This window comes from Ictidomys tridecemlineatus, chromosome 11, assembly GCF_052094955.1.
Source record: "Ictidomys tridecemlineatus isolate mIctTri1 chromosome 11, mIctTri1.hap1, whole genome shotgun sequence".
NCBI lineage: Eukaryota > Metazoa > Chordata > Mammalia > Rodentia > Sciuridae > Ictidomys > Ictidomys tridecemlineatus.
Window position 1 is genome coordinate 94,355,441 of NC_135487.1, and position 14,577 is coordinate 94,370,017.

The window sequence follows — 14,577 nt, forward strand, 5'->3', positions numbered from 1 at the left end:
GTCTTCTATAACCCATTGATCATTCAGTAACCTATTGTTCATTCTCCAAGTGATGCATGATTTTTCCTTTTTTCTTTTATCATGGATTTCCAATTTCATTCCATTATTATCAGATAAAATGCATGGTATTATCTCTACTTTTTTATACTGTCTAAGAGTTTCCCAGTGACATAATATATGATCTATTTTTTAGAAGGATCCATGTGCTGCTGAGAAAAAAATGTCACTGCTTGATGTTGGGTGGTATATTCTATATATGTCAATTAAGTCTAGGTTATTAATTGTTTTACTGATTTCTATAGTTTCCTTATTCATCTTTTGTTTGTAAGATCTGTCCAGTGGTGAGAGAGGTGTGTTGAAGTCTCTGGTAATTATTGTATGGTTGTCTATTAGACCCTTGAACTTGAGAAGAGTTTGTTTGATGAACATAGCTGCACCATTGTTTGGGGCATATATATTTAAGATTGTTATGTCTTGTTGGTGTATGGTTCCCTTGAACAGAAGGTAGTGTCCCTATTTATCCCTTTTTATTAACTTAGGCTTGAAATCTATTTTATTTGATATGAGTGTGGACACTCCTGCTTGTTTTCGAAGTCCATATGAGTGATATGATTTTTCCTACCCTTTCACCTTTAGTGTATGTATGTCTTTTCCTATCAAATGCGTCTCCTGTAGGCAGCATGTTGGGTCATGTTTTGCGATCCATTCTACTAGCCTTTGTATCTTAATTGGTGAGTTTAAGCCATTAACATTTAGGGTTACTATTGACATATGGATTGTTCTTCCAGCCATATTTGTTTATTTATGTTACTTAACATGGTTTGTTATTCCTCTTTGATTATTTTCTCCATTAACTGTACTACCTCCCACTGTTGGTTTTCATTGTTATTTTCCATTTCCTCTTCCTATAATGTTTTGTCGATGATGTTTTGGAGAGATGGTTTTCTAGCTGCAAATTCTTTTAACTTTTGTCTATTGTGGAGGTTTTTAATTTCATCTTTCACCCTGAAGCTTAATTTCGCTGGATACACAATTCTTGGTTGGAACCCATTTTCTCACAGATTTTGAAATATGTTGTTCCAGGATCTTCTAGCTTTGAGAATCTGTGTTGAAAGATCAGCTGTTATCCTGATTGGTTTACCCCTAAATGTAATCTGCTTCCTTTCTCTTGTAGCTTTTAAAATTCTCTCCTTATTTTATAAACTTGGCCATCTTCATTATAATGTGTCTATGTGTTTATTTCTTATTCTTTTGCACATTTGGCGTCCTGTAGGCTTCTAGGATTTGGGATTTTGTCTCATTCTTTATCTCTGGAAAGTTTCTCATATTATTTCATTGAACAGATTGCTCATTCCTTTGGATTGGACCTCTATACCTTCCTGTATCCCAATTACTCTTAAGTTTGGTCTCCTTATGTTATCTCATATTTCTTGGATGTTCTGCTCATGGTTTCTTAACAGTCTCGCTGAGCTGTCTATGTTCTTTTCAAGTTGAAATACTTTGTCTTCATTGTCTGATGTTCTATCTTCTAAGTGTTCTACTCTGCTGGTAGTATTCTCATTTGAGTTTTTAATTTGGTTCATTTCTTCCTGCATTTCTAGGATTTCTGTTTGTTTGTTTTTTATAACCTCTATCTCCCTGTATATTTGATCTTTTGCTCCTTGGATTTGTTGATGTAATTCATTGTCGAAGTGATATTTCATTGTCTGATTTTGCTGTCTAATGTCTTCCTTGAGACTCCAGATCATCTGAAGCATGTAAATCCTGGATTCTTTATCTGACATTTCATCTTCTGCAGATATTACCTCTTCTAAAGTTGAGTTGACCTGCATTGCTTGTGGTCGTTTCTTTTCTTGTCTTTTTATACTGCTCGCGTTTCTTTCTGCTTGGTGAAACTGTTGTGTTACTGAATTTTCCACCCATATATTTATATTGCTCTTGTGTAGGTGCAAAGTCTCCCTTGAAGTCATGGGCGGCGGCTGTGCTACTCCTCAAATTGGGGTGTCTGTCTATCACGCTGGCGGGCCGCTGGGCCCCTTCTCTGTGTCGCATGGTCTGCCTACCTTCCAGACAATGGCAGCTCCCCTCCTCCAATAGGGGTGATTTTTCTACCATGCTGGCAGGCCTCTGGGCCTGTTCTCCAGGTTGCAGGTCTGCCTACCTTGCAGGCGCAGGCGGCGGCTGTGTTCCTCCTCCAATTGGGGTGATCTTTCAAATAGGCCTGCGGGCTTCTAGGCCCCTTCTCTGGTACGCGTGGTCTACCTACCTTGCAGGCGGCAGCTGGGCCCTTCCTCCAATTGGGGTGATGTGTCTACCACGCAAGCAGGCCACTGAGCCTGTTATCCCGGTCAGTCAAAGGTCTGCCTACCTTGCAGTCATGGGCTGTGGCTCTGCCTTTTCTCCAATTGGGGTGATTTGTCTACCACACCGGCAGAACAGTGGACCTGTTCTGCCGGTTGGTCGCGGGTCTGCCTACATTGCAGGCATGCTCGGCAGCACTCTCTAAGATGTTTTAATGATGTACTTTGATTTAGATATATTTCCATCCAGTATTCTGGCCACTCCATGAGCTCCTTCAGTTGTGAGCACTTCAGTTCTTGGAACTTTTCTTGATTTTTATTGCCATTCTCCCACCCTTGTACTTGAAGCTCTTCTGTGGAGATGTGTGTGTGTATGTGTATTCATACACAAACACACATATAAATATTTATAAATTTGATATTTGTACTTGTGGGGATTAAAAATTTAGGGTCTTGCACTTTCTTGGCAAGCATACTTTTTCTTCCATTCCCTTAACTTTTCTTTATTGTTCTTTTTTCCTTCAAAAACCTTCTAAGACATTTTCTTGTCTTTTTCTTCTTGAATAAGTAAATAACTCCAATTGTGAGATCATGTTTTAATATTCAAGAAGTCTTATTTTCTATTCCTTTGATTAAATTTTTAAATGATTATATGATGCTCTTTTATTGTGGATATCTATAAATTTTTCTCATTAAGGGTTATTTTCTCTATTTGGCCTCTAACCTCTGTAGAAATACAATGTGACCCTCATATATAACATTAAATTTTTTATAGCAACATAAAAATTAAAAATAAAGTGAAGCAAAATTTAATATATCATTGAAAGTTTTGAATATCTAGTTTTTTAAATTATGAGGTATTTTGTTTCTTTATTTATTTGTATTTCATATCTTTTTCTTCGAAATCTGATATCTATTTTTTATTTAGTGCACATCTAAATACAGATCAGTTGCATTTCCAGTACTCTTTCACCATATCTGACTAGTTGCCAGCATATTGACAATATCATTTTAGATCTTCAATTTGTTCTTTTTCTACTCATTTTGAATTTTGTCTTTCATGGTCCTAGATATATTAGAGTTTGGACTTGAAATAGCTTTGGAAGCACTTGAAAACATCAAGGCTTTTTAAAAACTGAACTTTAGTATAAAGTGGTCTAGGTGGACTGCTTGGTATATGCCTGACTACATGTCTCTAGTTCCCTGTTCTGGCACTGCTGTGATCCTCCTGAGAAAACATTTTATTTAATTGTAGATAAACACAATATTTTTAATCAATTTATTTATTTTTATGTGGTGCTGAGAATCAAACCTAGTGCCTCACACATGCTAGATGAGTGCACTACAATGAGCCTCAACCCCAGTCCCCCAGGAAAAGTTTTTTTGTTTGTTTGTTTGTTTTTTCTTTCCTAGAGATACAGTACCAATACAGTGGGAACCAGGGTTACTAAGACTGTAGGATATGTGCTTTCAGTGTGCATATAGCCAACATATCCCCATTTGAAGACAGTTACCTCTCTGTACCTTATGTTTGGCATTGCCTCGATTCAGAGAGCCTCTATATCCCATTGCCCAGAGAAAAATTTTTCAGAGTATTAGAATGGAGATTGCTCTAGTACATGGAGTGGAGACAGGATTCTATAAAGAGCTAAGCTTTCTCAGCTGGCCCACCAGCAACCTAACCCAAGATCAGAGGACCTGGTAGTGATTGTTCACGTCCCTTTAGGATTCTGAAAATCATGTTAAGTGACAAAGTGTCAGTTCTCTTGGAAATGCTGCATCAGGACTTATTCATATGCTTTTCTTCTTATGAATTGTTGCTTTTTATTTTCTCTATTTGCCTAGTCTTTATGAGCCTACTCAATTTTAGTGGAATTGCAGAAGAAAAAAAATTAAGTATAAATTGCTGGATCTACAATGTTAGCCCAGGAAAGCTTTGATAACCCTTTAATTACATTCTACAGACCCTTCAACTGAGAAATGGAGGTTGATACCTTTGAATGACTATAAATCTTATAATGTGTCATCCTTAATCTTGTTTAGTCAGTCAGGGAGAGGATATGAATTGCCTCCAATACAATAAGCTTACATTCTGTTGAGGAATTTTGTATGTCTAAGACTTTCATTTGGGAAAGTGTGCTCAATTTTTGCAATAGTGTTAGAGAGCAGCCTTTATCTGACACTTTGACCTAAAGCTCCAAAAGGTGAAGTGAGTTTCTTCAGAACCCAGAGTGGTGAAGATAGAAACTGATCACAGGGCAACAATCTAACTTTCTACAGATTTTATAGGACATCAGGTAGCTAACGGTTCACTGAATTTTCTATTGTAGATCAATAGAAACATTGAAATTCATTATGGCAGTGGATATTTGTTGTAAGAACTTTTTCTTTTGATCTATTCATTGAAAAACATCCTGTTTTAATGTTTCTTGAGATGTTGACAGTATGTTCTTGTAGATCATATTATCTTGTGCTGATCTTCATTTTTGCCCAAGTAAAATCTATGCCCTTTAGCACTTTGGTATTTTTACCCCTTACTCATAAAATCCATGGGTTTCTGATTTATTTTATAGATTTTGTGCACTATTCTATGTTTATTCCAATAAAACAGCTGAAGATTATGCTATTTGGGGGGCATATGTGAATATAATGTGTTTAAGATAGAGATGAAATGTTTTAAAATCCCATAATAAAGCTTAAATTTTAAACTTCATTTAAAGTCTAGAATTTCACTTATTATCTATTAATTTGTTATTAACATAAATATAATTTATAGTCAAGATTTTGATTTGCTTTCTAAGTCACTTCTCTACCAAACATATATATTTTATTTTATGGGCAGGGATGAAGCTCAGTACTAGAGTGCTTGCATAGCATGCTTGAGGTCCCAGGTTCAATCCCCAGTACTGAAAAAGATATCAGTAAATACAGATTGACTTTAGGTTTTGTTATTCTAAAGGGACATGCTAAATTATTTTAGTAATTCTCACTTATAGTTGACTTTAACAAAAAAAACAGGCAGACGAATTTTTTCAGAATATTTATTTTTTGGTTGTAGTGGAATGCAATACCTTTATTTTATTTATTAATTTTTATGTGGTGCTGAGGATTAAACCCAGGATCTCATATGTGCTAGGCAAACACTCTACCTCTGAGCCACAACCTCATCCCAAATGTATTTTTAATATTATTTTGTTTTTTTAGCTACCAGCACCATTGGTATTATTCCAACGGTACCAGAAATCTATGGAGCTTGCAAATGTCATTCAACATATTAACCAAGAACAGGACACCAAAAGGGACAAGTCTGAAGACAACACATCTTCAAATATGTGTATGGAAATCAACCAAATTCTTCTCAAAACCAAGGAACTTATAAGACAATTGCCACCATCCAATTTTGACACTCTACATTTCCTTATTGTCTATATTAAGAGGTAAGAATTTTTATACCATCTTAACCATTTTTAATTTAACAGGGCAATAGTGTTCTGTACATTTATGTTGTTGTGGTATGATTTTCAAAATAAATTTTAAAATGTTTTTATTATGTGTTGGAAGAGAGAGACATTGAATACATGTTCATGCAGCAAACATGGTACCCTCAGATGCTTCTTGTGTGCCAGGCTCTGGCTGGTAAAACTAGGATGGAAACTTAGGGTTTCTGCTATTTGTGGGCTCATCGTATTAGTGTACAGATCTGTATATAAACACAGTTCACTATCATCCTTTTTCTAGTAGCTGTGCACAGCTTGTAGGCATGCAGAAGTAGTTTGGGGGTAGGGATAAAGCGGAGGAGGAAAAAGGCCTTGTGTCTGATTTTAAAAACTGAGGGGTGATTTGAAAGTGAATGTGCAGAAGAGCATATGAGGCAGAGGGTAATAAACATAGAGACTCAAGAAAGCATTTTACATTTAGAAAATTTGATTTCATTAGCCTACAATATAGCAAGTAGTATCAGGAACTGTGCTACCCTTCCTAGAGACTTGATAAAAAAAATCTTACCTCCATGGCAGATAAGTTGACCATATTGTTTCTATATCCACTAAATAACTTGGAATCAAAAATTTCACATACTCAGATTTGCCTGCTAGACCTTTCTGTCAGCAATTAAGATACCCTTTTTAATTTTTTTTAAATTTATTTTTTGTGTCTGGAATTGTGGCTCAGCAGTAGAGCATGTGCAAGGTGTGCAGGGCCCTGGGTTCAAACATCAGCCCCACATACAAATAAATAAATAAAGTAAAAATTAAGAAAATTATTAGTTCAAATCAGTTATACATGACAGCAGAATGCTCTTCAATTCATTGTACACTAATGGAGCACAAATTTTCATTTCTCTGTACATGATGTATAGTCATACCACATGTGCCACATTAGGGTAACGATGTTCCTCTCATTCCACCATCCTTCCTACCCCATACCCCTCCTCTTCCTTCCCTCTCCTGAGCCCAATCCATGTTCCTACATCCCCAGAGACCCAATTATGTATCAACATTTATTTATCAGAGATAATTTTGGCCTTTGATTTTGGGGGATTGGCTTACTTCATGATATTCACCAACTCCATTCATTTACCTGTAAATGCCATTATTTTATTCTCTTGTAATGCTGAGTAATAGTCCATTGTGTATATATACCACAGTTTTTTAACTATTCATATCTTTAAGGGCTTCAAATTATTCCATGAAATAGAAAAGAAGGAAACCCTTTCAAACTCATTCTGTGCAGGTAGTATCGCCCGGATACCCAAACCAGCCAGAAACACATCAAGGAAAGAAAATTTCAGACCCATATACCTGATAAACATAGACGCAAAAGTTCTCATTAAAATTCTTGCAAATCACATACAAAAACATATGAAAAAAACAATGCACCATGATCAAGTTGTGTACTCCAGGGATGCAAGGTTAGTTTGACATACATAAATTAATAAATGTAATTCATCACATCATTAAACTTAAAGAGAAAAATACTGTGATTATATAAATTGATGCAGAGAAAGCATTTGACAAAATACAGTACGTTTTCATGTTAAAATTATTAGAAAAACTAGGGGTAGTAGAAATATACCTCAAAATAGTAAAAGCTCTCTATGCTAAACCTAAGGCTAACATCATTCTAAATGAAGAAAAATTGGAAGCATTCCATCTAAAACTTGTTCAACATAATTCTTGCCACTCTAGGCAGAGCAATTAGATGAAAGAAATTCAAGGAAATATGAATAGGAAAAGAAGAACTCAAATTATTATTCTTTGCCAATCAATGACATATTTTTATACTTGGAGGATCCAAAAAACTTCACCAGAAAACTTCTAGAATAATAAATAAATTTGGCAAAGTAGCAGGATATAAAATTAATACTCATAAATAAAATGCATTTCTATACATCAGTGATTAATCCTCTGAAAGACAAATAGCAAAAGTCCTCCTCCCTTGTCTAGCACATGTCTGAAAACAAAGACAGTCCATTATCTCTCTGCAAACAAAAGCACTGAACTCACTGATTCCATTTATCTGATTTGATATATATATAGTGAATATATACATATATTCACTTTATATATCTCACAGCTTTTTTACCCATAGATAAATCTAGTATCATCCTGATAGCTAAACCAGGGAGACACAGATTTTCTTAGATAGGCATAGAAATAACAAGCTGAGAGTTTTTGAAGTAAAACCAGAACATTGAAAGTGTCAATAGAACAGAGAGATGTTCAGGAGAATCATTTAGGCTAGAAAACTAGTTGTGGGCAGCTGGGAGTGTGGCTAGTGATAAAACACTTACCTAGCACATGTGAGACACTGAGTTTTATACTCAGCACTGCATAAAATTATGTAAATAAAATAAAGGTATTGTGTCCAACTCTACTTAAAAATTATTTTTTTAGAAAAAGAAAACTAACTGGGCAGTGAAAGAGAAATTGACAGTGATTTTTCAGTTTCCAGTATAAGAAATGGGGAATATATCCCACATACAAAAATGGAGCAATTTTTAGGGGTGTTTTTCTGAGTTCAGTAGTTCCTTCTACTTACATGCATTTTATCCTAATATACTACTCTGAAACTCAGTTTGGTGTGTGATAAGTATCATAATGAAACAAAGAATTCTTTCCCTATACCCACTAAACTTAACCCTTGACAAATGTTTTATAGTCTTCTATAGCCCACGTTATCTCCAACCTTCTCAAGTAATAGTAAACTACAATTAAGGACCTCTGTTAGGCAAATCTCATACACTTTATGTGTTCTTCTTTTAAGGGTTGTAGTCCATTCTAAAGAAATTCATAAATTATTTTAGTTCTCTTTCTGAAATTTTTATTCACCTTTACTTCTTTGTCATCAATTAAAATCAAAGCAGAAAAAAGAAACTGGACTCCTAAAACTCAAAAAAATAGAACAAAATTCATTGATGTCCCTTTACCTGTGGCCTAACTTCAGCACATTCAGTACACATGTCTTCCATTTTCTTGGCTCCAGTCTTTTTGTTCACTGTTTTTTGACCATTTGATTTCAGTGAATGTTTTCTCATAAGGGTGTTGAATAACATTCATTCATTACTGCTTTAGTAGAGCTGAATCTGAATTTTTTAATATATATCCATAAATGTTAAAATTGATATATAAAATTAATAAAATATCAATGAGTGTAGCCTGAGAAATTCTGAAAACAAAGACAGTCCATTACCTCTCTGAAAAGAAAAGCACTGGACTCACTGATTCAATTAATCTGATTTGATCTTATTAGCACTTCTGTGCTATGAATCTTGGACTAATTTAAGCCATAGATAACAGTCTGAGGAAGGTAAATAATGCCATGTGTCATGTCTCTAAATTATTATTGATTCAAGATTTTAACCTCATCCTTTATCATTCCTAAATGAAATCTTGTTTTGCTGTCCAATGAAATTGGATTCCCAGGTAGTTATAGTATAAACAATAAATAATTTTAATATATTTGAAGTTTAAATTACATACCAGGAAATTCTGAGTCTTTTCTTTATAAGATCGTTAACACCACATGCCAACATATCTCAACATAGGAGTTTGTCTTGACAGAAGAAGGCAGGTAGGGCTAGTGCACTAGGCTTTCCGAGGACAGAACTGGAGCAGGGGCTGAGACAGCACCCAGGCAGGTAGAAGTGGTTCTAGAAGTTCTGCAGGACTGTAAATATATTCTAGTGGTTGCCATCCAACCACAATGGCTCAGCTCCCTTCTCTCAATGTGGAGAAGGGCCCAGGAAAGCAAATCACATGAGCACTGCCTGGGAACCAGGGAAGAAAGGCCAGAAGCCTCAGGTGAAGAAGGAGGTCAGAGGAGATGATGACCTGCAAGTGATGCTCATGTGCACCTGTCTGTAAACCACCACTCAATGATATGGGAGAAGGACCAGGTGATAAGAATGAGGACTGTGGGCTATGAACAGGGCTGTTGGAAAGCCATCAGACCTGTGTCAAGGCACACAGTTTTCTGATGTTTCACAGCAGTGAAATGAGGATCATGGCCAGAAGGATGCACTTTTCTAGCAACAGGAGCTTATGGGGTATATGCAGCAAAGACAGAGTGTGAGATGCTAGGGTTCTAGGGGAGAAAACAGGGACCTTGGGACCAGAATAGAGGAGAAAGAGAAGGAGGTAAATCTGAAGTCTCCAGGACCAGTAGCACAATGGCAATTTTGACAGCTCTTAAATCTTCCTTTGTTCAGAGAATGTTGCCATGTATTAGTGGATCAGCTGGGAGAGCATCCATGTCCTCTCTGGTGTGTTACCCTCAGTATGGACAGAATGTAGCTGGAAAGCATATTAAGTGACAGACAAAGTCCTTGGGATTCAGGACATGGCATTTCTCAGTGTACAGAATAGTGTTACTGTTCTAGAGTTACCATTGTCTGCCTGTTGAAATCAGGAACGTCTTAACCCAGAATATATTTATTCATGGGTAGTATATTAAAACAGTTACTATAGGAAGTGTTTTATAAAAAAAATTTATGTGATTTGTGACTATTAGTTCTATTAAGATAAATTTTTAAAAGTAATTCTTTAAATAAAAATGTGTCTTTAATATTGTATTGATTTTTAATTCCTCTTCATAGATAACTGAGAAAATAATGTTGGAAAAATATGTAAGACTCTGTTGTTTGAGAGAATGCCCATCAATAAATAACCACACTTCCTTATTAACCAAGCTCCATGAAGTTAAAAAAAAATCTCTTTTTTTTCAGATCACATGGGACTTAAATCACCATCACAAAGGATGGACATTACATGTAAAACCACGAAACCACTTAGTCTGAAATCTGATGTGACAACAAATGATATACAGAGGCCTATGCCAAACACAAAGATCAGATCTTTCTGTTTGCCTATAGATAGGTTCCATCTTGCAAGCTCTCCTAATAAGAAAAACAGCAGAAACGTGGGAAATGTCAATTCAGAAAAGTTTTGCCAAAATCTTACCTTTGAAGGACTTAATAGAAAAGATACCCCTACTTCTGTTTGCTCCAAATTTAATGGTTTTGATGAGCAGATTTCACAAAAAAATTCAGGGACAACAATGTGAACCAAAGAACTTAACTGGCATGAGTGCAGTGATTGTGCCACGTGTACTCCAGGAAAATGTCACAATGAGCATCAAGGTTAGTGTTGACCATTCCAATGATGACACACAGCCCAACATGCCAGCCAGTTCAGCAAGAGAAATATCAGTGAGACTGTCCTCTCATTCTCACTGTTTTTTTCCCGGCAAGAGCACCAAGAATACTGCAATCCCAAGTAGAGACAACAAACCACCTACCCTGACCAGCAAAGTCAGGGGGACTGAGGAGAGAACAGCTTCACCTTCAGCAGCAGTGCCTCCTAGTACAGCTCTTACTCCCCTGAGTCATGTGGAGAAAGATTTTCCAGAGGCAGACAGCACATCAGCTTATGCTTTGAAGCCAGCTGCTGAGCCTAAAGAGAACTCTGAGGAGCTCGGCCTGCCTGAAATGAATCCAATGTGCCAGGGACTCAGACTAAAACAAGTGGAAGAGAGTCAAGACCTTGAATTTGAAATGCCACAGTTTGTGTAGGGGTTGACAAAATTCACTTTTTTTATTGTTTCATTTTTATGTATTGTGTTTATTTAATGAAAGAATGCAGTGAAAGAACCCCTTTTGTATAGGATTGCCAAAGTGTATATTTTGCCTTTTTGCCTTGAATTTTGTTTGCTAGTCATATAGAATGGTAGTGTTTTAGTCATATAGAATGATAGTGCCTCACTGGTATTGTCTTTAAATTCTGTGTTTTTGAGGTTATGCATAAAATAAGTATTATAATTTTAAATTTAAAATAATTTTCTCTATAAAATAATTCATGTAAATGCATCTTTAATGTATAATATTGCTCTCAACAAATAGGGGCAGTAGGGGAAAATGAGCTTTATTTTGGAAAAAACCTGGTGCTGATTCATAAAATGCTTCTGAATGAAAGTGCCTGAAAAATCTTGATTGGGTATAAATATATTTTCTTCCACATAATGGTCTAGTGCATCATTGACCACTTGTGTTGTTATAGCATGTATGGAAGCATTGACAATTCACGTAACTTTTCAATATTTACATAGTATCCTAAAAGCTTGCAAATCTGTGTTTACTAGCATTCTATTTGTCAAATTTTACTTATGGTAATTAATATCCTTGTAGAAAGAAAATGCACTTCAATACTAAAATATTTGAGACATTGGCAGAGAAAACACAGACTGACATAGTTGAGGCATCTCGAGTGTAAGAGACCTATACCCTCACTCCTCTCAGCTGAAGCCTGTTGCTGCATTGCCTGGGACTTCTGGCTGTCTGCTGAGGAGAGCAAGTGGCCAACAGCTAGGGCAAGATGAAGCTTTCTCTGGTAGCCATGGTTCTGCTGCTGCTCTGTGCAGCACGGCTGAGGATGATGACAAAAAAACGATGTGGGTACTGTGCTGGGCATAGACCTGGGAAATACTTACTCCTGCATCGAGGTATTCAAGAATGGCCACTGGAGATCATCTCCAATTATCAGGGCAACTGCATCAAGCTGTCTAATGTGCCCTTCACCCCTGAAAAAGAATGTCTGATCATCAGCGATACAGTCAAGAACCAGCTCACCTCCAATCCTGAGAACATGGTCTTTGATGCCCAGCAGCTCATTGGCAGCAATTAGAATGACCCTTTTTTGCAGCAATACATTAAGTTCTTGCCTTTCAAAGTGTTAGAAGAGAAACATAAACCATACATTAAGGTTGATATTGGAGGTGGGCAAACTAAAACATTTGCTCCAGAAGAAATTTCTGCTATGATTCTCACTAAAATGAAAGAGACTGTGGAGGCTTATTTGTGAAGAAGGTTACCCATGCAATTGTCACTGAACCAGTCTATTTCAATGATGCCAGTGGCAAGCAACCAAAGATGCTGGAACTATTGCTGGCCTGAATGTTATGAGGATCATCAATGAGCCTACAGCAGCTGCTATTGCTTATTGCCTGTATAAGAAGGAGGAAAAGAAGAACATTCTGGTGTTTGATCTGAGTGGTGGAACCTTCCGTGTGTCTCTTCTCCCCATTGATAATTTGATGTCTTCAAAGTCATGGCCACCAATAGAGATACTCATCGAGGTGAAGAAGACTTTGACCAGCGTGTTATGGAACATTTCATCAGGCTGTACAAAAAGAAGACTGGCAAATATGGTAGGAAAAAAAAGAGCTGTGCAGAAACTCCAGCATGAAATAGAAAAGGCCAAGTGGGCCCTGTCTGCCCAACATTAAGCAAGAATTAAAATTGAGTTTTTCTATGAAGGAGAAGACTTTTCTGAAATCCTGACTAAGGCAAAATTTGAAGAGAAAACATGGTCCTGTTCTGGTCTACCATAAAGCCTGTTCAGAAAGTACTAGAGGATTCTGACTTGTAGAAGTCTAATATTGATAAGATTGTTCTTGTTGGTGGCTGTAGTCAAATTCCAAAGATTCAGCAACTTGTTAAAGAGTTCTTCAATGGCAAGGAGCCATTCTGTGGCATAAACCCAGATGAGGCTGTTGCATATGGCGACACTGTCCAGGTTGGTGTACTCTTTGATAATCAAGATACAGGTGACCTTGCTCTGCTTGATGTATGTCCCCTGACATTTGGTATTGAAACTGTGGGAGGTGTCATGACCAAAGTGATACCAAGGAACACTGTGGTACCCACCAAGTAGTCTCAGATCTTTTCTACAGCTTCTGATAAGCAACCTACCATTCCAATCAAGGTCTATGAAAGTAAAGGACCCCTGAATAAAGACAACCACCTTCCGGGTACATTTGATCTCACTGGAATTCCTCCTGTGGGGTCCCCCAGATTGAAGTCACTTTTGAGATACATGTCAATGCTATTCTTTGGGTGACAGCTGAAGACAAAGGTACAGAGAACAAAAATAAAATTACAATTATCAATGACCAAAATTGCCTGACACTTGAAAAAATTGAAAAGATGGTTAATGATGTTGAGAAGTTTGCTGAGGGAGACAAAAGTCTCAAGGAGCACACTGATAGTAGGAATGAGTTGAAAAGCTATGCCTACTCTCTAAAGTAGCAGATTGGAGATAAAGAAAAGTTGAGAGGCAAACTTTAATCTGAAGATAAGGGGACCATGGAAAAAGCTGTAGAGGAAAAGATTGAATGGCTCGAAAGCCACCAAAAAGCTGACATTGAAGACTTCAAAACTAAAAAGAAGGAACTAGAAGAAATTGTTCATCCAATTAGCAGCAAATTCTGTGGAAGTGTAGGCCCTCCCCCAACTGGTGAAGAGGATAGAGCAAAAAGAGATGAGTTGAAGACACTGATCTGCTAGTGCTGTAATATTGTAAATACTGGACTCAGAACTTTCATTAGGAGAAAACTGAGAGAACTTAAGTTTTGAATGTAATTGGAATCTTCACCACAGATTGGAGTTGAAAATGCTATAGCCCAAGTGGCTGTTTACTGCTTTGCATTAGCAGTTGCTCACATGTTTTGGGGAAGAGAGAGAGAAGGAATTGGCTATCTTTAGAAACTGGATATAAAAATATAGGTCAGAATATGTGTTCACCTCAGAAATGTTCAATTTAATGATTGGGTCATGCACATCTGGTGTAGAAACTTTTTTTTCTACCATAAGTAGGACCAATAAATGTTTGTTATTTAAAAAAAAATACTAAAAGTTTGGAACTGTAATAAAATAAAAATTTGTACAGATAAAGCTAAGGGATAAAACAGTATCAGAAGCATTAAAACATCTAAAGCCAAATAA

General features: G+C 36.6%; 1 pseudogene; it reads left to right on the forward strand.

The window, feature by feature from the left end:
• The first annotated feature begins 12,169 nt into the window (after positions 1-12,169).
• LOC101958077 (endoplasmic reticulum chaperone BiP pseudogene) lies at positions 12,170-14,139 on the forward strand (annotated as a pseudogene).
• The last annotated feature ends 438 nt before the right edge of the window (positions 14,140-14,577 follow it).